This window comes from Myxine glutinosa, chromosome 4 (genome assembly GCF_964187855.1).
Source record: "Myxine glutinosa chromosome 4, kmMyxGlut1.1, whole genome shotgun sequence".
NCBI lineage: Eukaryota > Metazoa > Chordata > Myxini > Myxiniformes > Myxinidae > Myxine > Myxine glutinosa.
The window spans coordinates 157,532,334-157,558,989 of record NC_136264.1 but is presented as its reverse complement, the minus strand read 5'-3'; the positions used below and the strand labels follow the sequence as shown (position 1 = coordinate 157,558,989).

The window sequence follows — 26,656 nt, the reverse complement described above, 5'->3', positions numbered from 1 at the left end:
GGGCTCTGCAGTGCCATGTCTGACCGTAAGAGCTCTCTCTCATCAACCACTCAAAGAGCTTTCTGTGCAAGGTGTGGTCTGCCCAGCTTATGAAATCCATAATGACCAGGTGGTATTACATGGTCATTCGATGGCACATGATACAGGAATAAGTCTGTGCCCAGCAGTGTTGCCATCACTGCAGATGCAGAAGTGTATATATATATATATATGTATGTATGTGTATATATGTGTATTTATGTATCATGCATATATATATATTTGTTTATTTATTTATTTATATATATATATATACACATACATATATCCTGTGATATTTTCAGCATTCAAAGATTAGGTGTATACTTAGAATTATTCCATATAAGGAGCTGAGCAAGATGTATAAAAATGAAAATGAGGCATGACTTCAGGCACTGGGAATATGAAGTTGGAGAGATTTTGTTATTCATTTTCTTTTAAGGATATTTTCTTGATTCTGAAGTATTTTGTAAAGGAGGGTGTACGGTGTGGTCCACATATTTTTGTACTGCGCATGCTTGAGGACATTTCTGTGTGAGTCCCCCTCCCCACACGTCGAAATGCTAAGGGGCTCACTGGGGTTGTCTGTCTATATAGTTTGGAAAAAAATCAAGTTATTTGCACAGCCGTTCTTTACCAATTTCGATTGCTTTGGCAGGAACTTACGCAGGGTATTTCGCAGGTGCTGTGCCAATGGAATAGAGTAAGAAAGAGATAAACATGAGATGGTTACGTTACAACTACATTGCTCAAATGGTGACAGGCAACAAATTATTTTCCTACTGTGTTTTGTTTAATTAATGTAAATAAATCAAATGAATTCAATTTTTTTTCTTCTTTAACTCAAAGAAAATTACTTTCACAACGTGTAGAGCAATAGGTCAGTTATGGAATCCTGTTGGAACTAAGCCGGCAGACAATATAATGACCACATTGTGTTGTGCGATTCGAATCCGTTCAGCTCAAAGTGGACAATGCTCCATGAGGTGTACTTGGTCAACTTTATCAATGTCAAGGATCAGGCTGACAGGTTGGCCTAAAGGTTCGCAACACTCGTCTCCAAGCCATGTATCCTGGGTTCGAATCCCGCCCCAGATATAAACTGTTTCACAAGCAGCGTGATTTCATCAGTGTTTGTGCTATCGATCGGATGGACTTGGAACTGGGTGGTCCGTCTGCTGGCATCAGTTGATGGACGTTAAAGATCCCATGGTGTCCTTCGCGAAGAGGAGGCGAGCTATCTCCGGTACCCTGGCCACAAATTCCTGCCCTAAATACTGCTGGGAAGGCCATGGCAAACCACCCAGTATAACTCCTGCCAAGAACCTGCCTTTGGGCAGAACACCAGAATATATAAATTTTAAGAATGGTCAGCTTATTGATTAAAAATAAAGATCAAAAAATATTAAACTGAATAAAAATGCCATGTTCTACACATGAAGGTGTGTATATGGCACAGAATTCCAAGGAAAATGCCAGTCTCGTGGCTACAAATCATATCATAAAAACGTTGCGGTTGTTTAATAGGCCTTGGGGGATTCCAAGGCGTTTTTGTGACCCCCTGTCCACATTCAGAGCACATGTGGAAAAGTTCTTGGCAAGCCCTGTGACGACCCTTGACCTCCTGTCCGGATGGCTGTGCGGCGGCTGCTGGGACTGAGATTCATTGGGGCTGCCGGGAAATAAGAAAGAAAGCGGGTGGTGAAAGAGAGGGTGATGGCATTTCAGAGAGCACACCCATTGTACTTTGCGACTCGTTCACACGAATTGCGCTCTTTATATGAAGTCACGCCAAAAATAATAATAATAATAATAATAATAATAATAATAATAACGAGGTGTCCCCTCTCGCCATTGCTTGCGAACAAGTAGTCGTTTGAGAGATACTCGTTTGCAGCTGCCTCATTGCTCTGATAAGCTGAGTAAACAGAAGTTATGGACTCTGTGCTTCCCATAATGTATGCTGGGATTCATACATGAGGCATCCATCATTCTCTGGTACACCGAACGACCCACATTCCCTACCTGTAAACTTTATAACTAACAGGGATATGGTTTCAACGACAAAAATTTTGCCTTTCTACTCGTGGGGTAAACGACTGTCAATCCACATATTACATACAACGAGAATAGGTGGGAACGGGGCAAAAATACAACAAATAAAAGGAAGGAAAGTGGAAGGGTTATGGCGGAGAGAGTATGCAAGTTGAGGATAAGGGAGAAGAAAAGGGAAAGAAGATTAGAGATGAAGGCATGCAGGGGGGGGGGAGGAGAACACATGGAACAATGGGACATGGCAAAATAGGGGTTGTGGTGGTGTTGGTAAAAAGGTTGGGGGGATTGTGGCTTAAATTTCCTCTGCAATTGTGTTCTGAATGAAAGTGCTGCACAATATTATGATGGGAGGAATTTCGATTTAGACTTTTGTATTTATCATATGAAGCTTTGATTACTACACACATAAAACTTGATGCTTACAAAATGCAGGTGCAGGGAAAGCCTCAGCTCGCCAGACAGCAATTTGTCAGAAAATTAGCTTGGTCTGATAAAAGTCTGGCTGAATTGTATTCACTCGTACTTATAATAAAAGTGACAAACATACATGGGTGCTCCAAATGTTATACAAACGAGAAGCAGCACTCACAATAGTGCAATGGTGGAGGTGGTTCTAGCTTGTCCGACGGCACCGAAAGACAGAAATGTAGTCCATGTTTACATCACTCGTCTCCTCTGGTCTTTTGTGTTGACGTAAGGACGCAGCTTCTTAAAACAGCCCAATCATGATGCTGCAAATAGCCGACATAAAGTGGGGGCTGTTAGTGAACTACCGTATACACACACATATATATATATATATATATATATATATATATATATATATATATATATATATATATATATATAATTGTGGCGGGCCACGTGAAAAGAGGGCTACTGGGTGTTCCTTGGGTAAACTGACTTTTCATCGTTTTCTAATAGTATTACCTCTTATGGCCACAGAACTTTTGGAATTTTTGAAAAATTCCACTTTTAAGGTAAAAAAAAAGCAAATTGAAATATATATATATATATATCTTATAATAGAGCAAACGTATATGGTTCGCTATGTATGTATGTATGTATGTATGTATGTATGTATGTATGTACACTACTCACAATAAGTTAGGGATATTGTGGGAGTGAGTTAATTTTTTTATAGGGGTTAGGTTTAGGGTATTGAAATCAAGAATGCTGTGTTTTTTCACACTCATTAATAACCATAGAATTAGGACCAACAACTTTTTTCAACATAATTAATACACAAAATCAACCACACCGAAGAACCTACCGATATCCCTAACTTATTGTGAGTAGTGTATGTATGTATGTTTATATGCGACGAAAACTTTTATTATAATAGAGCAAACGTATATGGTTCGCTATGTGTGTATGTATGTATGTATGTGTGTATGTATGTATGTAATATGTATGTATGTTTATATGCGACGAAAACGTCTTCTTCTTGTTCAAATAAAATTACCACTCTTAATTAACCCTCTTAATTGCGTTAAGACTGCTGAGACCCTCAGACCTTTGATGACCCTTTAATTCCCCCAAGACCCTTCAGACCACCAAGACCCCCAAAGACCCAACATACCCTGAAGACCCCCAAAAACCCCAAAGACCCAAAACACCCGAAAGACCCAAAATACCCTTCAAGGCCCTGAGGCTCAAAAAGACCCTGAATACCCAAAAACCCAAAATACCCTTCAAGGCCCTGAGGCTCAAAAAGACCCTGAATACTCAAAAACCCAAAATATGCTTCAAGGCCCTGAGGCTCAAAAAGACCCTGAATACCCAAAAACCCAAAAGACCCTGAAGATCCCGAAAACCCAAAACACTCTGAAGACCCAAAACACCCCGAAGACCCAAAACACCCCAAAGACCCAAAACACCCCGAAGACCCAAACACCCTGAATACCCAAAACACCCCGAATACCCAAAACACCCTGAAGAACAAAACACCCCGAAGACCCAAAACACGCCGAAGACCCAAAACACCCCGAAGAACCAAAACACCCCAAAGACCACAACTATATGTACTAGCGTGTCTCGGAGAGCTCCGCGCATCTCGCCACACGACGTCTCAGAAGGATAGGCATGGTTGTTGGTGGGGGTGGGGGGGTAGAGAGGGGAATGGTGGAGGGGGGATGGCGTGCATGGTGTGGGGGGAGGGGGGGATGGTGGTGGGATGGAAGGTGATGGGGTGATGGTGGGGGAGGTCGGCCAAATAGATTTTGTGCTCCGATTGAATATTTTCTGTAAATCAGAAGTCAGAACCCAACACGTACAAATAGAAAGGAGCACAAATTGATATTTATATTAAATTATCAGTTAGAGCTGGAAGGGAAGGTAAATACAAATTTATCAAAAACTGGATGGTAAATTCGAACTGCCAGCCTCACAGAGCAGATGTGCTCCCAATACACTGCTTAGCTTGGACTTCCGGCTGAGTTTTTACGTCGTTCATTTTCTATTTCCCATATCACGATCTCGATTAATCAAGTGAAAGTAACAAAAAAGTAGCGCTGATGAATACAGGTAAGTCACAAATGTGTTTGTGTTTCTTAGGTTAGCTGTACATATATAAACCACATGATGGAATTGTTAAAGAAAATTTGAAGAAGAAGAAGACGTTTTGGTCACAAACATACATACATAACCACATACGTTTGCACCATTATAATAAAAAAAAAGATATCATTGAAACTTGAATACGTCTATTAATTACATACTATTGAAACCTGACTACATTGATTAATTACGTCCAATTAATACCAGAGTACGTCTATTAATTACATGCTATTTAAACATGAGTACATATATTAATTACATACCATTGAAACCTGACTGAGTACGTCTATTTAATACATACTATTGGAATATGAGTACATCACGTCTATTAATTATATGCTATTGAAACCTGACTATGTTGATTAATTACGTCCAATTAATACCAGAGTGCGTCTATTAATTACATGCTATTTAAACATGAGTACATATATTAATTACATACCATTGAAACCTGACTGAGTACGTCTATTTAATACATACTATTGGAATATGAGTGCATCACGTCTATTAATAATTACATGCGATTGAAACATGATTAGATGGGTCTTCTGGGTATTTTCCGGCTTCTTGGTATTTTTTGGTCTTCGGGGTCTTTTTGGTCTTCACGGTCTTTGGGGTCTGTAAGGGTCGTTTGGGTCTTCAGTGTCATTAAGAGTCTTTTGGGCTTCAGGGTCTTTTGGGTCCTCTGGGTCTTTAAGGGTATTTTGGGTATTTTGGGTCTTCGAGGTGTTTTGGGTCTTTGGGGTCGTCAGCGTCTTTTGGTCCCTCTGGGCCTTTAAGGGTATTTTGGGTATTTTGGGTCTTCAGGGTATTTTGAGTCTTTGGCGTCTTTCAGGGTATTTTGAGTCTTTATGGGTCTTGGTGATCTTAAGGGTCTTAGGAGACTTACAGGGTCATCAACAGCAGTCGAAGGGGTCTGAGGGGTCAAAAGGTATATTTCAACAGTACGTAATTAAGAGTTCGCGGACTGTGATTTTGGGTGTTTTTTATATTTGAAGAAGAAGACGTTTTGGTCACAAATTTACAAACATACATAACCATATACGTTTTCTCTATTAATAATAAGATATATGTATATATACACATATTGTATCAGCAAGCATCATCCGCCACACAAACGCGTTATCTATTGCCTTACTATTGCACCATTAAGAGGACACAGTTTTGCAGGTGGGAATTAAGATGATTATTATAATCCGCTCTCCAGCTTACAGCAATACCGTGACATCACCATCATATTGTGTTATACTGCAATCCCCAGGGATCGTCTGGCATCATGAATCAAACCATATGGGCAATGATTCAAAAACTCACCAGCACAGAAAATAGCTTAGCTGGAGCCATGTTTCACTCTTACGACAGCTCATCAGCGCAGCATCATGCTTAAAAATGTCTGTTTGGCTGAACTTTCATTTGCGAATATAAGAATGTCAAGACCCCCTAACTGTGGATGGCAGATGATGGTTGTTGGTCACAAATCGTGCCACAATGGTTGTAATGGAGCACGATTTGTCTTCTACTATACACAGTTAGGGTTCCTACAATTAATAAATTCCAGAATGGAAGTTTAGCCCAAGGAGACGATTTTCAGTATTATTCTGTACTGATGATGTCTAATAAGAGACACATGTTTACAGCTGAAATAGATTATATTATCTCTGCCTGGGGAATTTAAACCATTGCCCATAAGGCTTGATTCTCGCAACAAAATGCCCCCTCGGGCGTCACAGTATAGCGCAACGTGATGGTGATATCACGGTGTTGCTGCATATATGTGTGTGTATATATATATATATATATATATATATATATATATATATATATATATATATATATATATGTAAAACACAGTTTGTGTGTGTGTGTGTGTGTGTGTGTGTGTGTATGTGTAATGTTACCGATAGACTCCTAAACGGAGAGGCTCACGCACTTGATATTTGGCATAGACATGGCCATTGAGCCTGGGAAGAACATGGCCGACCTAAAAAAAAAAATTTCATAATATTTATTTACCATATTTTTACCTCAGCGCATTTCAGCGAGCAATATTATACACAGAATCTGAGCCGGGGGCAGAGCAGCGCGCTGATTCGCTCAGAGCGATCACCTGATGTTCCAACCTTGCCGCCATAAAGTCACAGTTACGCGTTCGCACGAAATTCAGAGTGAAAAGCGATTGCGTTTTTTCACATTTCAGCGAGGAACATTGCCATTCACACCACATAGGTTTTTTTTCTTTCATCTTTAGATCCATATTTTTTGCCATAACGTAGCGCATTATGGCTCGCTCGAGCTCGAGTTAGGCAATTCACCCCTCTTCTCCCCTCCCCCCCTCTACTCCCCTCCCCCCCGTTCCCCTCCCCTCCCCTTCCCTCCTCCCCTCCCTTTCCCCCCCACCCCTTCCCCTTCCCCTTCCACCTCCCCCTTCCCCTCCCTTCCCCCTCCCCTTCCCCCCTCCCCCTCCCCCTCCCCTCTCCTGCACTCCCCCTCCATTTCCCCCTTCCCTCCCCCCCTCCCTCCCCTTCCCTCCCCCTTACCCCTCCCTTCCCCCCTTCCCCCTCCCCTTCCTCCTTCCCCCTCCTCTCCCCTCCCCCTCCCCCTCCCTTTCCCCCTCCCCCCTCCCACCTCCCCTCCACCTCCCCCTCCCCTCCCCCCCTCTTCTCCCCTCCCCCTCCCCTCTTCTCCCCTTCCCCCTCTACTCCCCTCCCCCCCCGTTCCCTCCCCTCCCCTTCCCTCCTCCCCCTCCCCTCCCCTTCCCTCCTCCCCTCCCTTTCCCCCCCCACCCCTTCCCTTCCCCTTCCACCTCCCCCTTCCCCTCCCTTCCCCCTCCCCTTCCCCCCTCCCCTCTCCTGCACTCCCCCTCCATTTCCCCCCTCCCTCTCCCCTCCCCTCCCCCTCCCCTCCCCCTCCCCTCCCCCCTCCCCCTCCCTTCCCTCCTCCCCCCCTTCCCCCCCACCCCTTCCCTTCCCCTTCCACCTCCCCCTTCCCCTCCCCCCTCCCTTCCCCCTCCCTTCCCCCTCCCCTTCCCCTCCCCTTTCCCCCCTCCCTCTCCCCCTCTCCCTCCCCTCCCACCTCCCACTCCCCTCCCCCCTCTCCTCCCCTCCCCCCTCTTCTCCCCTCCCCCCTCTCCTCTCCTCCCCTCCCCCCCTCTCCTCTCCTCCCCTCCCCCCATTCCCCTCCCCTCCCCTTCCCCCTCCCACTCCCTCCCCCACCCCCTCCTCTCCCCCACCCCTTCCCTTCCCCTTCCACCTCCCCCTTCCCCTCCCTTCCCCTCCCCTTCCCCCCTCCCCTCTCCTCCCCTCCCCCTCTTCTCCCCTCCCCTCCCCCCCCATTCCCCTCCCCTCCCCTTCCCTCCTCCCCCTCCCTTCCCCCCCCACCCCTTCCCCTTCCCCTTCCACCTCCACCTTCCCCTCCCCCTCCCTTCCCCCTCCCTTCCCCCTCCCCCTTCCCCTCCCTTTCCCCCCTCCCTTTCCCCCCTCCCTCTCCCCCTCTCCCTCCCCTCCCCCCTCCCCACCTCCCACTCCCCTCCCCCTCTCCTCCCCTCCCCCCTCTTCTCCCCTCCCCCCTCTCCTCTCCTCTCCTCCCCCCCGTTCCCCTCCCCCTCCCCTCCCCCACCCCCTCCCCTCCCCCCACCGGCAATGCCGGGTACTTCTGCTAGTATATATAATATATATATATATATATATATATATATATATATATACTCGTGGGGTAGGCTTATACATTGTGTAAGCAATAACAGACCGTGTTTCATACGTTGGTACATTATAAGTAGAAGCTTTATAGGCAATAGGCAAGCATCATCAACCTGTGGCTATATATATCAATTTGGGTTTTAAAATATATATATATTTTATGGATGCGTTTACTGTTTTTATGTAAATTTTGTTTGAGATTTTTTTTTCAGTTTACACTTATAGAAATTACAATTTGCAAACGCTAGATATCGATTGAGGTTTTTACGCTTTTTTACGTATGCGTTTACAGATTTTTTTTTACGTACATTTTCATTTACGGACAATTTCCGATGGTTCTGGGATATTTCCCGGTGTAACAGCATCAATTTACGAAGGCATGCCAAATTTCAGCTTTCTACGACACCCGGAAGATGCCGAACATTCATATCAGTCAGTCACTGGTTACAAAGAGCTTTATATGATATACAGTGCTTTATATTCAGAAAGTATTCAGACCCCTTCACGTTTTTCACATTTTGTTATGTTGCAGCCTTATGCTGAAATCGTTTATATTCATTTTTTCCCTCATCAATCTACACTCAATACCCCATAATGACAAAGAGAAAACAGGATTTTAGAAAGTTTTGCAAATTTATTAAAAAGAAAAAACTGAAATATCACATTGACATAAGTATTGATACCCTTTGCTATGACACTTGAAATTTAGCTCAGGTGCCTCCCATTTCTCTTGATCATCTTTGAGATGTTTCTACACCTTCATTGGAGTCCACCTGTGGTAAATTCAATTGATTGGACATGATTTGGAAAGGCACACACCTATCTATATAAGGTCTCACAGCTGACAATGCATATCAGAGCAAAAACCAAGCCATGAGGTCGAAGGAACTGCCTGCAGAGCTCAGAGACAGGATTGTGTCGAGGCACAGATCTGGGGAAGCCGATAAAAAAAATATCTGCTGCATTGAAGGTTTCCAAGAGCACAGTGGCCTCCATAATTCTTAAATGGAAGAAGTTTGGAACAACCAGGACTCTTCTTAGAGCTGGCCGCCCGGCAAAACTGAGCAATCGGGGAGAAGGGCCTTGGTAAGAGAGGTGACCAAGAACCCGATGGTCACTCTGACTGAGTTCCAGAGATCGAACAGACAGACGGACATTTGGTGAATTATAGTAATGTGGCGGACACGATGGCTCGCTGGCGCGGTGACATCATTCCGCGCACCAAGAGAGTGTCGGCCACGCCCGAGGGGTAGGCATGGCCTCGGGATATACACGGGGCGCGCAGCCTCGAGCACCTCAGTGCTATAGTTGAGCTTTGGAATAAAGACTCTTTTTGGTTACCCGCGTTGTTGCTTATCTTCTTGGCAAACAAGTCGTGCGCATAGCACCGCACTTCACTGGTGACCTCGTCGCTGGTTCAGCCACCGCTGACCAACAGAACGCGCCAATGTCAAACAACGCGGTCGCGGTGAAGCTCCCTGAGTTTTGGGAAGCTCAGGCCGAGGTATGGTTCGTGCAGGCCGAGGAACAGTTCCAACTTCGAGGCGTAACGGCGGATGAGACGCGTTATTACCACGTCATCGCCGCCCTCGGGCCCGGCACAGCCACCCGAGTCGTGTCCGTCCTGCGGAACCCACCGGCCGACCACAGGTACGAGGCGCTCAAGCGTCTCCTCATCGCCACGTTCGGCCTCACGGAGTGCGAACGGGCCGACCGCCTCCTGGACCTTCCCAAACTCGGCGACACACGACCATCGGTGCGGATGGATTACATGCTGTCGTTGCTGGGTGACAAAGCCCCGGATTTTTTATTCTGGACGCTCTTTCTACGCCAGCTGCCGGCACAGGTATGCCTAGCGTTGGCCGGTTCCAAAATAAAGGAACCCCGCGCTCTGGCCGTCGAGGCCAACAAGTTTTTCGCGGCTTGTGACACGCGGGCGAGAGTCGGTGCGGCCGTCGCGGATCCCGAGGCTGATGCTGCTGCACACCTCGTGGATCCCGAGGCTGATGCCGATGCACACCTCGTGGCCGCCGCCACGCCCCGCCCACCACCACCGCGAAAACCGCGGCCTCCGCCTCCGCCGCAAACCTGGTGCCGTTTCCACGCCAGGTTTGGCCACAAGGCTAGGAATTGTTGCCCGCCGTGCTCGTTTGGCAAGTCGGGAAACTACCAAGCCGGCGCTCGGTAGCGGCCCTGAGCGTCGGCCATTCCGGCAGCCTCCTTTTTGTCACGGACACCTTGTCCGGGCGTTGCTTCCTCTGCGACACAGGCGCACAGGTGAGCGTTATCCCAGCCTCCACGTCCGACAAGCGAACCGCGGGCCGGGGCCCCGCGTTGCTTGCAGCCAACGGTACACCCATACGCACATTCGGGACGCGCTGCCTCTCCCTGCGGTTCGGAGGGCAACGCTTTCAATGGACGTTCATAACCGCCAGCGTGCCCATGGCATTGCTCAATGCGGACTTCCTATGTGCAAATGGGTTGTTGGTGGACCTGAAGCACAGACGCCTCGTCCAGGCCGAAACGTTCAGCTCGCTTGCTTGCGCAGTGAGCAGTTCGTTGGGCAGCTCCCTGAGCGGCTCACCGAGCGGCTCGCCAAGCAGCTTGCTGAGCGGTTCGGTCCCGGCGAGGTTGGTCTGTACGCTTCCGGCAGCGGACGAGTTCACCCGCCTCCTCGCCAGCTTCCCGGCCCTCACGCGGCCCACCTTCCCGGCGGTGGCCGTCAAGCACGGGGTGGAACATCACATCCCCACCGTCGGGCCACCGGTCTACGTCCGGGCATGCCGCCTCGAGCCGACGAAGCTTGCAGTGGCAAAGGCGGAGTTCGCTACGCTGGAGCGGCTGGGCATCGTACAGCGCTCCAAGAGCGCTTGGGCGTCGCCACTGCACATCGTGCCGAAGCCCGGCAGGGGATGGCGGCCGTGCGGAGACTACCGCCGCCTCAAAGATGCCACCACCCCCGACCACTACCCGTTCCCTCACATTCAGGACTTTTCCGCCCGGTTGGCGAAAATATCCTTCTTTTCTAAGGTAGACCTCATCCGCGGATACCACCAGGTCCCCGTCAGGCCGGAGGACATACCGAAGACGGCCGTCATTACACCATTCGGCCTCTTCGAGTTTCTTCGGATGCCCTTCGGGTTGAAGAATTCGGCTCAGGCATTCCAACGGTTGATGGACAGCATCTTGTGCGACTTGGATTGCGTTTACGTCTACCTGGACGACATCCTCGTCGCAAGCGCGTCCCGCGAAGAGCACCTCCGCCACCTCCGCACGCTCTTCGAATGCCTGGGCCAGCATGGCCTGATCGTAAACCCCGCCAAGTGCCGGTTCGGCGTCGCCGAAATCGACTTTTTGGGGCAACGCGTCACCAGGCACGGGGCCACCCCCTTACCGGCAAAGGTGGAGGCGGTCAAGGGGTTTCCATGCCCCCGCACGATCAGGGGGCTCCAGGAGATCCTGGGCATGGTAAACTTTTACCACCGTTTCCTGCCCCGCGTCGCCCAGCTCCTGCGCCCCCTGCACGAGGCCCTACGGGGGAAGCCAGGCAAAGGTGACGTTGTTTGGACCGAGCAGATGGACGCGGCGTTCGCGGGCGCGAAGCTCGCCTTGGCTAACGCCACCATGCTCGCGCACCCGGCGCTCGATGCACCGATCGCCCTCACCACCGACGCGTCGGACTACGCAGTGGGCGCGGTGCATGAGCATTGGGTGCGTGGTGCTTGGCAACCGCTGGCGTTTTTCAGCTGGCAGCTTCGCCCGCACGAACGCCGGTACAGCACTTTCGACCGCGAGTTGCTCGGGCTCCACCTGGCGGTCCGGCACTTCCGCCATCTGCTCGAGGGCCATTCGTTCACGGCCTTCTTCGACCACAAGCCCCTGGTCTTCGCGATGGCCAAGGTCGCTGAGCCATGGTCGGCCCGGCAGCAGCGTCACCTCTCGGCCGTGTCCGAGTACACGACGGACATCCGGCACGTCGCGGGAAAGGACAACCCAGTGGCGGATTGCCTTTCCCGGTCCGTCGCCCACGCGGTCCACCTCGGGATCGACTATGCCCGGATGGCAGCGGACCAGACCGCCGACCCCGACGTCCAGGCCTTGCAGACCGCCGTCACAGGCCTCCGCGTCACCGAGGTGCCGTTCGACGGCGCGGGCACGGCCCTCTTGTGCGACGTCTCCTTCGGGCGGCCTCGCCCCATCGTGCCCGCGGGCTGTCAGCGCCGGGTTTTTGACGCCATCCACGGCCTGTCCCACCCGGGCACGAAGGCCTCCCAGAGGTTGGTGGCCAACAAGTTCGTCTGGCATGGCCTCCGGAAGGCCGTCCGCGATTGGACCAGGACGTACCTCGCGTGCCAGCGCGCGAAGGTGCACCGCCACACCCAGGCCCTGTTGGCCCCGTTCACGGTGCCCGAACGTCGGTTCGACCATGTTCACGTGGACTTGGTGGGACCTCTGCCCCCCTCGCGGGGTTTCACCCACGTCCTCACCATGGTGGACCGCACCACCCAGTGGCCGGAGGTCATGCCTTTGGCGGCAACGACGGCGGCGGACGTCGCGCAGGCGTTCATCGCCACCTGGGTTGCTCGGTTCGGCGCCCCCTTGGACATCTCGTCCGACCGCGGCCCCCAGTTCACCTCGGAGCTCTGGGGGGCGGTCGCGCGGGGGCTCGGCGTCCAGCTGCACCGCACCACGGCCTACCACCCCCAGGCCAACGGCCTGTGCGAGCGCTTCCACTGCTCCTTGAAGGCGGCACTCCGGGCCACCCTCCGCGACGGCGGCTGGGTCGACAGGCTCCCCTGGGTCCTGCTGGGCCTCCGGACGGCGCCCAAGGACGACCTGCGCGCATCCGCGGCGGAGTTGGTCTTCGGACAACCACTGCGGGTGCCGGGCGAGTTCCTCCCCGACTCCACAGCACCATGGTCCGCGGCGCAGCAGCGCTCCGCACTGCAGGAGACCGCCCGGAGGTTCGCCCTGGTGCCGACGGCGCACCACAGGTGCCCGCCAATGCACGTCGCCTCGGAGCTTCGCACGGCGGAGTACGTGTTCGTCCGCCACGACGCCTACCGGCCGGACACCGCTGCGGCCCCCGTACGACGGGCCCTTCCGCGTGCTGGAGACCGGGGCGAAACACTTCACCCTCGACATCGGCGGTACTCCTGACCGCGTTTCCGTGGCCCGCCTCAAGCCGGCCCACCTCGACGTGGACCACCCCCCACCAGTGGCTCGGCCCCCGCGGCGGGGCCGCCCCCCGGCGGGCGGACCTCCGGCACCGCCCGGCCCCGCCGGCACGCCCCCCCTCCCCCGGTCCTGCACCCATCCCAGGTGCCGCCGGAGTCATCCCAGATGACATCCCGGCATCCCAGACGCCGCCAGCCGCCAGAGGCCGCTGCGGCCGGGTCATCCATTTGCCCCGCAAACTGACCCTTCAGGTGCGCGGGAATTCTGGGGGGGGCGTGTGTGGCGGACACGATGGCTCGCTGGCGCGGTGACATCATTCCGCGCACCAAGAGGGTGTCGGCCACGCCCGAGGGGTAGGCGTGGCCTCGGGATATACACGGGGCGCGCATCCCCGAGCACCTCAGTGCTAGAGTCCCTGTATATAGAGAGTTGTGTCAACTCAAATTTGGACGCCATTTTGTGTCTAAGTGTGTCGGATTAGATATACATGTACATTCGCGATATGGGGTGATATATTCTAAACCTGCTAAAAAAAAATTTACTACACATATTTAGTCTTATTATTACATACAGGTGATATTTGTTTTGTCAAAAACTCAGCTATTGCCGTGAAAAAGAGCTGTGTGGTGATATTAAAAGTGGTATGGCAATGCATATTACAAGCCAACACTGCATATAAGAGCTAACATTATAAGTAAGACAAACCAATGCTGTCGTTCTCTGAATTTTAATAACTTTTAGAAAGGAGTGTGGGCATATCCAATATTTTTTAAAGGGTGCCGAGAGCAATTCCGGTGTAGGACTTCCAGCCGACATATAGTCTAACACACTTAAAACAAATTCTGTACGTGGTATTGCCATATTTCTATAGTGTACAACCTTAATTTTATCTAAGGGATAACAGCTTTTGAAAGTTGAGCCAGTTTTAAATGTGGGTACACAAATACACCTGTTTTACTGCATTAATCACCTAGAAATATTGTATGTTTTGGGAACGATAGCTGTCACCAGGTTAAATATATAGGGATTGTCCAATGTGCAAAATCTTCCATCACTACAATTTGGCCATAAATCCCGGGGTGGGAAATATTTGAGCAAATATGCCACAAGACGCATGAGCACTGTACAAAGCAAACAATAACTCGTCAAATTTTGGACGTATGGATGGCTGCACAACCCGCAAAAAAATTGAGCAGGGTTCTTCCCACAGAAATGCATTTTTGGTCAGCTCCTTGAAGATTATAAACAAACACAAATCACTTCCCTTTAAAAGGGTTTTCAACGGACAGACAACCAAAAAAAAACCGAGCAGATAGAATTGCTTTTGAACATCGATCATCAAGCGGCGTGGGCCTACCTGGCAGAGTCTCGAGGAGTCAATCGCTTTCCAGCTCTTTCGTCTGACTTTCGCTTCCCAAATTTATCTTCTGACTTTATCACTTGGAAATCTATACATCTTATATTTCCCAGATTGGTTTGAACAACCAAAAGCAGAACAACCAGTCATTTTGTTTGGCAATAAACAACATTCCCGTACCAAGCTGACGTTCACACACGGTGAAGTTAGACACAAAATGGCGCCACGAAATCACGTGACCAGAAATCTCGGGTCAGCGCATGGCGCAACTCTCTTTATACAGGGACTCTACTCAGTGCTATAGTTGAGCTTTGGAATAAAGACTCTTTTTGGTTACCCGCGTTGTTGCTTATCTTCTTGGCAAACAAGTCGTGCGCATAGCACCGCACTTCAGTAAGATATATATGATTATTGCATCTTATCTGCTGTCAGGAATTTTACATATAGATTTCACTTATCAGATGTTATGGATTTCACACTTCACTTAACTGTATGAAAATGTTATCTTCCCCAATTTCACATATATAATTTGGTGGCTCTTCAAAGTAGTTCAACACATTTATTGTTTGCCTGGGTGACGGAAGGTGGTTGCATGTGAGAATACTGAAGATTGCCCACCGACTTACGGCCAATTTTGTACTCGCTGCACCATTTAAGCACACAACACCGTAAATGGCATGCAATGTCAAATTGTATAGCCGATCTCCATTGAAATTCAGACGGTTTGATGCTCTTCACAAGGAACTTAATCCCCTCTGTTTCGTAGTACACACTTATATTGGCCTCGATCTTGGCCTTACCCAGAATGCTGTTTTTTTTTTTTAAACATTGATGTCACTTCCTGTATTACTTTCTCAGTGTCGACAATGTCAAATGTACAAATTATCACCATTGAACTATTTGTATAAAGCGGACAAAGATACCTTCCCTATCCATATAACTTCCTCTTTCCTGGTTAAATGCTCACTATCCTGAGCATCAACACTAGAGGGATCTCTGGATGACGACATATTGAGCAATTACAAATGCCATATGTTTGCTGGGGTGAACAATAAATATTAGAAGCACACATATATTTACCTATGTCTAATGGCTAACTTCAGTTTAATGCTCTAAACACTCCTAAACCCTCAATTTATACAAAGCAGGCACCAAATGATTGGAGGACCACAGTCTCAAACAAAAGGTTAGGACCTTCTCCCTGAACATATTGTTATGGGTTCAGGGTTGTGGGGCTCATGAGGGAGTGACTCAGACTTGCTTCCCGAACTTTGACTGAAGCCGATGAGCCATGTATATCTCCGCAACCCGACGGGTTGCTAATCGACCACGGTCGCCATCTGAGGTAACTAAGTCTGGCAGCGTACCCACGCGCAGATCTCGCATTACCTTCCCAGGTGAGCTCGTCCTTTTTGCAAGTGACTTCACATTGTATCATACAGTACACCATCCCTCTGTTAGGCAGGTAACAGCTATGTCTCTCTTTGCTGATCTGGGAATGATTAGACTATGTCTGATAAATGGCATATGTCCTTCAATCCTGAAAAATCCCACAGTCTCACCCTATCTGCTTCAGAATGATAGACAAATAAACCTACCTATATATTTCCTTTGTCATCCACTAAAATGTGTTCAGTCTCTTGAACTTCTAGGCCTCATAATCAGCCATGAGCTTTCCTGGGCCAAACACATAGCAAGCTTCCAAATTCAGTCACAGATTGGGCATCATGTGTCGATCGAAGTTTTCCTTGCGAAATTAGAGCTATTCCGTTTACAAGGCCTTTGTCCATAGCTCAGTGGAGTACTGATCTCCCCTATGGGCTGGCACTCCAGCATCACATCCGTCTCTCCCGGATTCTATGTAGTGCAGCAGATAAACACAAAAATTGTGCATTTTATGAGAAAAGCATGAAATTTTTAACATTGTTAGTGCATACCATTTAAGGTTTATTTTCACATGTGGAGGGAAGTCAGATTTGACCTCTGAGGACCGTGAGAGGTCAAATCCAATATGGCCGCCAGTCCACCGGGTCTAATGTTCAAACGCGCTTAATTTTGGAACCAAACAGTGTAGAAAAACATTTTAGGTGTCATTTCCAACTAAATTGGGGATGCCCATTCATTTGGTGATACTTTTGAGATCGCCAGAACTCAAGGACATGCATTTAGGTCAAGGTCAAAGTCAAATTACGTTAAATATCTATTTTTATGATACTGCAGTTGGAACTGCTATTGGAAAAAGTTCATTTGAACTTTTAAAACTTTATTTTTTCAGGTACAGGGATAGGTACAGAACACCCAAAGATCAGAAATGATGAAAAAAAGTGTTTACAGTGCAAGGAATGATGCAATAACCTCTGAAAAAATAACTGTAGTTAACCAAGTATGTCCACAAAAGCTTACATTAAATCAAGTGCAATGATGAAAATTGGTAATGATCAAAATCTAAGAGTCTCCAGAACAGAAGCACAGTGCAGTGCACTTGAATGCAGCTTTGGCACACTTGCAGCGTCCAGTGCATCCTTTCTTGCAGCCACAGTCGATCAATTCATGGCACGATTTTGATGCTTCAGGAAGAGTGCTCCAAAGAGGCTGCCACCCAGTTGTTTCCTTTATCCAGCCCCAGTCAGATGGCTCTGGCATCTCTGGATCCATGACCAATGCCTGGTTCCAACAGTTGGTCTGGTAGCAAGTGCGCTTGATGTGGTGCTTCAGTGCTGCCTGGGTTGGAGGAATGTTCTCTAGACTTCTAGACTTCTGTGTGAAGAGCTGTTTCCTGGCATCATTCACTTCCGTGCTCTCACTGGTTCGGTCGTACATCAGCACCACAAATCGCTCTAGCATGACTCAGCAGGAGAGCAGAGAACTCCACTTCCATCTGTTGCATACAGTTCCTTGCCCTCTGCTAGAGGAATATGAACAGCGTCGCGTGAAAGGAAAGCAAACAATTCGGTTTTGTTCTCATCGACTCGAAGGAAGTCCTTCCAGTTCTTTGGCATCACAGCAGAAGGAGTCACCCTTTTCCTGGTGCCCTTTCCCCTCTTCTGTCTTGTTGAGGCTTTCAGGCTGGCAGGTAGGTATACATCCCAGACAAGGTCAATGCGGCTGCTTTTCTTAAGTTGAGCAGAGATATATGGTGCAAACACTCTTTCTCCATATTCTTGAAATGTTCTTGATGTTCCAGGATTTAGGATTTGAACTACAGCTGCACCATCGAGAATTGTTGCATCAGTCACAGGCGTACTGTTGTTTTCGAGCAGATCTGATTCCAGGCAGCGAAGTATATCTGCTTTACCAAAAGTATCACCAAATGAATGGCCATCCCCAATTTAGTTGGAAACGATACCTTAAATGTTTTTCTATGCTGTTTGGTTCCAAAATTAAGCGCGTTTGAACATTACCCCTGGGGAACTGGCGGCCATCTTGTATTTGACCTCTCACTGTCCTCAGAGGTCAAATCTGACTTCCCTCCACATCTGAAACTAAACCTCATGGTATATACTAACTATGCTAGAAATTTCATGCTTTTCTCAAAAAATGCACAATTTGTTAAAATATGAGAGCTTATCCGCTGTACTAATGGAATTGAAAGGTCTAACTTGAATGGCACTCAGAAGAATGCATACCTCCGCCACTCTGAAGAGTTTCTGTTTTGTATCCCAATGATAGGCCGGAATTTGATCTGGACCAGAACCAAAATATAATCGCTTGCTCTTGTCGCCTAACCAACTTATCCACTAAGCTTTGTCATAAGTCGTCCAATGCTTTGAAATATCGTGCTATATATTGTTTTTGACCCCATATTTCAATGGTGAAGAATCACTTAAAAAATAAAAATTATCTCGTATCTGCATCCAGATTAAAATCTTCACCAAAACTGAATCAATTTGTCCTTGTTACTCACCAAACCTGTCCCCAAGTGTTGTCCACATCTATCCACAACTTTTTGAGATATCCTGCTGTACTGTTTGTTATGTTTTCAGGTTGTCCGTCCGTCCGGCCGTGATAGTTTTTCGTTCCCGCGATAACTTGAGAACGGCTGAAGGGATCTTAGTCAAACTTGGTGCAGGTATGTATAATGAGGTAAAGATGAACCGATTAGATTTTGGGGTCATGAGGTCAAAGGTCAGAGGTCATGTCAGGTAAAAATGTGATAACTTGAGAACAGCTGAATGGATTTAAATCAAACTTGGTACAAGTATTATAATGATGTAATGACGTGGTCGGAGGCATATCGGTCGACGTCGTGATGTCGAAGAGTGTTGTTCTGGTTTGGACCTATCTCTCAATGCTGAAGAATCACTTAAAAGTTTTTAGTAATCGGAACTTTATCCGGATCATTTTGTCCTTATCAGACACCCAAATTCTCCACCAAATGTCGTCAGAATCCATCCACAACATTTTGAAATATCCTGTTCAAAAACAGAGAGAAAAACAAACAGACAGACAGGGGTGAAAACATAGCCTTCGATGGCGGAGGTAAAAAGGAATCGCCTGTGATGAGGCCTAAGATCAAATTCGGTTGCTCTCGCATTGGAGGCACGTCAGTGGTCTCTGATCTCTGTTTTCTACCGTCTATCTTCAACATTGCTCCCTCCACCCTTTCAGTCATCCGACCTTCCCCAGAAACTCCAGGATGCACACCTTTTTTCAGTAACCCCATCCTGGTTAAACTTCCAGAATCCAGGTTGACAGCCCACCTCAACTCTTTTATTCCCCATTATGGATCTGCCTTCTAGAGGCTGTTCTGTCCCTCTCCCCCCGCCCCAACCCCCCATCCTGAGCCATAATCTTTATTACCCCTATTAACCCTACCTAACCCTATGATCTTACCTGCTGATGTCAGTGTTTCCTCTCTCTCTCGCTCTTCCTTTTTTGTTCATTTATCCCCACGTTGATTGTGTCCATCTTTGCCCTGCCAAGCTTGCTCATCCATGAGCTTTGCTTTTTTTAGGAAGAAAAATCCCCCAAAAACACACGTGTTGCTAAGTTTCTTCCGCATTTCATTTTTAAAAGGGCTGTGTGGAAAGATTGGGGAAACAATGTGTCAATTTGCTTTAATTAACAAACATCATTCTTAACACAAATCGTGTAAAAGGTCACTTTTGAGCCAAAAAGTTATTGGTGTACTAGAAGCCTTCCAAGTGAGTGGCAGATGGAGCTTGTTGCTGGACCATGTTCCTTTCAGACCTAAGTGTCTTACTGAAAGCTGAATGATTGTGTTGAGCGCCTGGATGTTGATGTGGAGTTCAGCTTTCAACGTGGCACAGTCCTCGGTTCACACCACTCTTTCAGCCAGTGTTCGAGCCATTTTCAGCAACTGATGTACATCTCAATATGTTCTACACAACTTCCTTCACTTGCCTTGTTTGGACGTTTTGTGGAGATGAATCGTTGACAAACTGGGTCAACTGAGCCGTTCAAGTTTCCTTGAAAGCTATAATCAGAGCTCCGCAGTGACCGCCGCAAAGCTTGGTTAAGTGGCGGTACAAAGCGAGGACACTGAAGAAGCAAGTCATTTATTGCCAGGTTTCTGGAAATCCATTGCAAACCACATGAAACCTGATTGTTGGAATGGGGTCATAAAATCAACTTCACCGAGTCCCTGGTTTAGGAGACAAGACAGTCTATCGAACACCTGCCTTCCCAGTGCTTTTACTCGTATTAGAAGGAATGCATTAAAATCCACATTGATGCATATTCAACAGTCAGCCATATTGATGATGCCACAATTGGTGTTACCAGAATTATGTGAGACCTTTGGGGCATAATAAGGGGCAGCAGGCTTACGTAATGGTAAAGTAGAGCTCCTTGTCTATCAAGTTGTCAATACTTTACCTTTCCATTTAAATCCTACAAAAAATTGCTGTTCTATTGGAATGTCATCCTGTGGGTGCATCGAGGAAAGCATTGCATTTTGTAGAAGACGTTAAACGGGACATCTCATCCGTGTTATGAACTTAAATTATACCGCAGTTATCTCCAGTAGGGTTCGGCGTTTCGATCAGTAGTATTGTGATATAATCCTACCATTATCACCTGCGCCACCAAAGGTGGATGATCTCAAAAAGTTGTGGACCAATTCGACAGAAATTTGGTGGAGATGTTGTGTATGTGACAAGGACAAAATGGTTAGACTTTGGTGATGATCTGGATCTGGATCCAAGAATTTTAAAGCAATTCTTCACCATTGAGAGAAAAGGCAAAAACGACATATAGCACGATATCTCTAAAGGTTGTGGCCGGATTCGGACAAACCTTCGTGGACAGGTTGGTTGTGTGACAAGGACGAATCGATTAGATTTTTGTGAAGATCCGAATCCCGATCCGGATACGAGAATTATTGAATTATGAAGTGATTGTTCACCATTGAGTGAGAGGCCAGCCAAAGATGATGTATAACGTGATATCTCAAAAAGTTATGGACGACTTATGACAAAACTTGGTGGATGAGTTAGTTTGGTGACAAGAACAAGCCGATTCGATTTTGGTTTCGGTCCGGATCAAGATCCGACCTATCAGTGAGATACAAAACGTAAACTGCCTGGAGTGCCGTTCTGGTGTAAAATATATTGTGACGTACAAGTACCACAATTCATAGTAAGTGGATGTGACACCAAACTTAAGAGTTGAGTTGCATCTTTATGGGACTACTATTAAGGTTTCCTTCAATTTCCTTGGGTATAAACTTTCAGAAGCAACATTAATCCAACCATCTTGGCCCCCTTACCTTGTGGTCATTCAATTGTCCATGCTACTTGTTAAATAGTAACGATTGTTCAAAGGTGTTTATAGACATCAAATTCATTATATCCTGCGTAAAAAAAAAACTTGGCCTTCCCAGTATATACGAGTGATCATCTTCTTCCTCTTCTTGTATTGCAATCATGCACCGCAGCACTCCTTGGAATGATTGGCCACCTCTGCACAAGTTCTCTTGATCGTTCAAACACTCTGATTTGACACTATGATTGTTCAAAAATAAATTAAGAAAACAGCTGTGTTTGACTGTGTTGTCATTTGCTCTTTCACTGTTTGGTCTTAAGCATGATTCTTCTTCCTAATCAAAATATCCTCTTCCCCTTCCTCTCTCTCTTTCTCTTTCTTTATTTTCCTTTTACTTCCCTTACTGAAAATGTATTAAATTCAGACCACAGATGTCAGGATATATTCAAGTCTTCTGACTGTGTGACATTGAACAGGATATTTCTCATACTATAATTTGTCAAGATGGAAAGTTTTTAAAGTTAGAGGATTGTAAAGTTTGGGCTGTACTGCCATGCTGTTGTAATAGATTGTGCCCTTTATCATTGTACAAGGTAAAATGATTTTCAAACAGACTCCATAAAACCCAAAAACATTCTATTAACGGTTGATGGTTTACAATTTTTTGTAATGCTGATCAATGTCCACTGACATTTTCTGATAGATTAATGTTTAATGCCTCTCTTCTTGTTTCATCCCAATATTTATGGTACATATATGACGTGCCTTACTTACATATTATCAGAGAGACGGAGAGCGAGGAGTTTTTTGAGGAGGAAGAAGAATGTTGTATGTTAAGTTTCATTCATTGTTTAACAATAAATTTGTGAACTTATTAATATTCTTGGTTGATTATGACTAATACTTGAAGCATGTTTATTTAACTCCATCATTTATATCCTCTGGTAGGGTGATCATGTGGTATTTCGAGAGGGGAAGCGTTAAAAATGGTAAGTACCCCGTGAGAGCAAAGCGAAAACTGGGATTAAACAATTTTTCAACATCAACAATTTTTTTCAACATCAACAATTTTTTTCAACATCAACAACAATCAACAATTTTTCAACAATTTTTACAACATTTTCAACAAATAAATGTCGCTCTGTCTGTCCGTCCATCAATCTACAACCGTCAGTTTATGATCGAGGAACAACTTCATTTCAGTTGAATGTTATGCATTTATTTGAACACAAATTGGAACATCAATCAGAAAACGAACCTGTAGTTCAGCAGTACTTTGTCTCTGAATTGTTCCCGACCTCGCATGTGTAGAGAGGAGTTAGAGTTTTTACTTTTTTCAGAGCAGAGAGGAGTTTTCACTCCTCCCTCGGGATTCAGACAAATATTTTGAGATTCTGCATTCAGTCAAATATGGCGGCGCCTAGTGCTGTTTGATTAGTGCATCTTTTTCTCAATTATTGTTCCAAAATCGACATTTTCTCCGAGTTGGCACAAGTTTTGTAACTACGCAAATGCATGGATTATCCTCGATGGTGACGGTAAAGGATCGTCGGTTCTGGACTGTTCCGTTTGACCCATCCGCTTTGTATAGTTAGCATAACGCCTGATATGCGAGGTTAACGAACAAAACAAGCATATATCGTGCTCGGAAACACAAAGCAAGAGTTCAAAAGACTCTTCCCATGTCCCTTTTCTCAACACTGTGTGGGGTAAGGTGTTCTATGAACTCTCTAGTTCTGGAAGCCTCTTTTTTGAAACACACATTGCAGTGCGTATATGGTGTTACAGTCAGTTGTTATAAGTTTTGTTGTACTATCTGTAGGATGACTCACGTTCAGATGTTTCTGTGAACTCACACATAACCCAAGTGTAATCAGCATAATGAAATTGATAAATAACATGGTGAGTCATATTGTTATAGGCAAAAAGTGTTATTCCCCCTCTTTCTTTTGGCCCACAAGCAAAAGCTTATCTCTTATTATCAAACAATCCGAGCCAGGACGGGCCCAGCGGAAGGCTTCTCGAGATGCAGTCGGGCGAGGCGGATTTGGCGTTGTCGTGATGTCCATTTTTATTTAACTTGATGTTTTAGGAGAAATAAGTTTGTATGGCATTAAATTTGTATTATAAACTTTACCATGACTTGCACTTTTCCCTGGTACCTTATTCCAATCCATGAGTTGACATCATGCTCACCTTGAATCCATTTTCTTTTAAAATTGCATCTTCATAAAGAGTCTTTTGTCAAAAAGGAAGATTCATGTGCAGATCATGAAGGAATAATCACGTGCATTAACGTTTTATTAATAAGTGAGAACCTGAAGCGGTGTTTCGTCCATCCCAACTCGTGCTGCCATGTATTCAAACTTTTCCCTTAATCATACGGATTCTCTCCAAAGTTGGGGAGACATGGTGAGACGATATTTCATTCAATCAGGGAAAGCAGCTTGGGTCAGGTCTGGCTATATTGTGACATGTAAACATCGTTTAGTCCGTGGAAGAGTGGCAATCGATAGTAAAACAAATGTATGGCCTTGTCAAAGTCAAAATGAATTTATTTGACTATACTGTGATAAAAGAAAAGAAAACAAAGCTCACTCTAAAGTGACGTAACATCTGTCTCACATTACATTTAGCTTGGTGCTTGTTTTATTCGTGACATGATAACAGGTTAACATAATGTGGCCTAAGGGGATAACATACATGTGGCCATAGAGGATAACATACATGTGGCCATAGAGTATAACATACATGTGGCCTTAGAGGATAACATACATGTGGCCTTAGAGGATAACATACACGTGGCCTTAGAGGATAACATACATGTGGCCTTAGAAGGATAACAAAATGCAACCTAAGATGATAACATACATGTGGCCATAGAGGATAACATAATGCAAACTAAGGGGATAACATACATGTGGCCATAGAGGATAACATACACATGGCCTTAGAGGATAACATACATGTGGCCTTAGAAGGATAACAAAATGCAACCTAAGATGATAACATACATGTGGCCATAGAGGATAACATACATGTGGCCATAGAGGATAACATAATGCAACCTAAGAGGATAACATACATGTGGCCATAGAGGATAACATACATGTGGCCTTAGAGGATAGCATACATGTGGCCTTAGAGGATAACGTACATGTGGCCATAGAGGATAACATACATGTGGCCATAGAGGATAACATACATGTGGCCATAGAGGATAACCTACATGTGGCCATAGAGGATAACATACATGTGGCCATAGAGGATAACATACATGTGGCCATAGAGTATAACATACATGTGGCCTTAGAGGATAACATACATGTGGCCTTAGAGGATAACATACACGTGGCCTTAGAGGATAATGTACATGTGGCCTTAGAGGATAACATAATGCAAACTAAGGGGATAACATACATGTGGCCATAGAGGATAACATACACATGGCCTTAGAGGATAACATACATGTGGCCTTAGAAGGATAACAAAATGCAACCTAAGACGATAACATACATGTGGCCATAGAGGATAACATACATGTGGCCATAGAGGATAACATACATGTGGCCTTAGAAGGATAACAAAATGCAACCTAAGACGATAACATACATGTGGCCATAGAGGATAACATACATGTGGCCATAGAGGATAACATACATGTGGCCATAGAGGATAACATACATGTGGCCATAGAGGATAACGTAATGCAACCTAAGAGGATAATGTACATGTGGCCTTAGAGGATAACGTACATGTAGCCTTAGAAGATAACATACATGTAGCCTTAGAGGATAACGTACATGTGGCTATAGAGGATAACGTAATGAAACCTAAGAGGATAATGTACATGTGGCCTTAGAGGATAACATACATATGGCCTTAGAGGATAACGTGCATGTAGCCTTAGAGGATAACATACATGTGGCCTTCGAATATAACGTACATGTGGCGTTAGAGGATAACGTACATGTGGCGTTAGAGGATAACGTACATGTGGCCTTAGAGGATAACATAATGCAACCTAAGAGGATAACGTACATGTGGCCTTAGAGGATAATGTACATGTAGCCTTAGAGGATAACGTACATGTCAGCTTAGAGGATAACATACATGTGAACCAGGACTGCGGAGGTTATTCGGGGCCATGGAGTATATCTTTTATTCCCTTCCTCCACTCTTCCTTTATTCTTTCCCATCACGTGTTTTACTCCTTTTCACCATCTTTCCCCACCTCCCCCTCCTCTTCCTCTCACGCCCCATTATTCACCCTCTATTATTTGCTGCCCCTCGTTTTCGTGATGTGTGCTCATTAACGGCTGTGTGAATCCAGCCAAGAGAGTGCGACCCCCCCGCCCCATTTTTTAACTCTTCTCCTCCTCGTTAACGCCTGAACTCCCTCGCCCCAGTCATACTGATTGGCTCATCTCCCTCCCACAGGATCTCCTCCCCACTGACTAGACCTCTTTCGAAGATAACTTTTGTTGAAAAGCAGCAAAAGTACATAGTCGCTAAAACTTACTCTCAATAGAGAAAAATCTCCACGTTTTAAAACAAGCTCCTTGCCCTTGGGGCAATAAACACTCCCCTCCCTGCTCTCCACACCTTGCTTTGGCAAAGGTGTAAAGCAGGGACAACCCGAATCTGGAATCCAAAGTTTACAACGTTGAAAATGTCTTCATTATATTATTCTATCTTTACCCAAATAAACTTTCTTATTAATGTCGGCTTGACCATGCTGTTTGTGATGCACAGTAAATGATACATTGTTTATGAATTAGAGTTGGTGTTGACAGGTGGGTGGGCCCGCAAGATGGCCTATAGGTAAATATACACACTCACCTGTGGGCCCTTGAGCCTGGGTTTGAATCTCAGCCCACCTACAAACTGCCATCCTCGTGTTTCACAGGCAGGTGATTCATCAATGTGTGTGCGGTCCCTGTGATGTAAGTTAAAACTGGGCGTCCCGTCTACCGGAAGTAGTTGGCCTGAACATTACCGATCTCGGTGTCCTTCGTGAAGAGTCGGCGAGCCATTACCGGAAACCTGGCCAAATTCCTGTCCCAAC

The 26,656-nt window shown here is 46.4% G+C and overlaps 1 protein-coding gene and 1 long non-coding RNA gene across 2 annotated transcripts in view; one reads left to right on the top strand and one right to left on the bottom strand.

Annotated features, from left to right (window-relative positions):
- The window catches only part of LOC137425445 (bone morphogenetic protein receptor type-1B), a 113,897-nt gene that overhangs the window by 8,409 nt on the left and 78,832 nt on the right, over positions 1-26,656 (top strand). The gene's annotated exons all lie outside the window — the stretch shown is intronic.
- On the bottom strand, positions 797-26,656 carry LOC137426270 (uncharacterized). The gene is made up of 3 exons (XR_010984248.2): positions 26,431-26,656; positions 2,663-2,804; positions 797-1,690 (listed from the first exon to the last, which is right to left on the bottom strand). It is a non-coding gene; the product is annotated as an uncharacterized LOC137426270 (long non-coding RNA).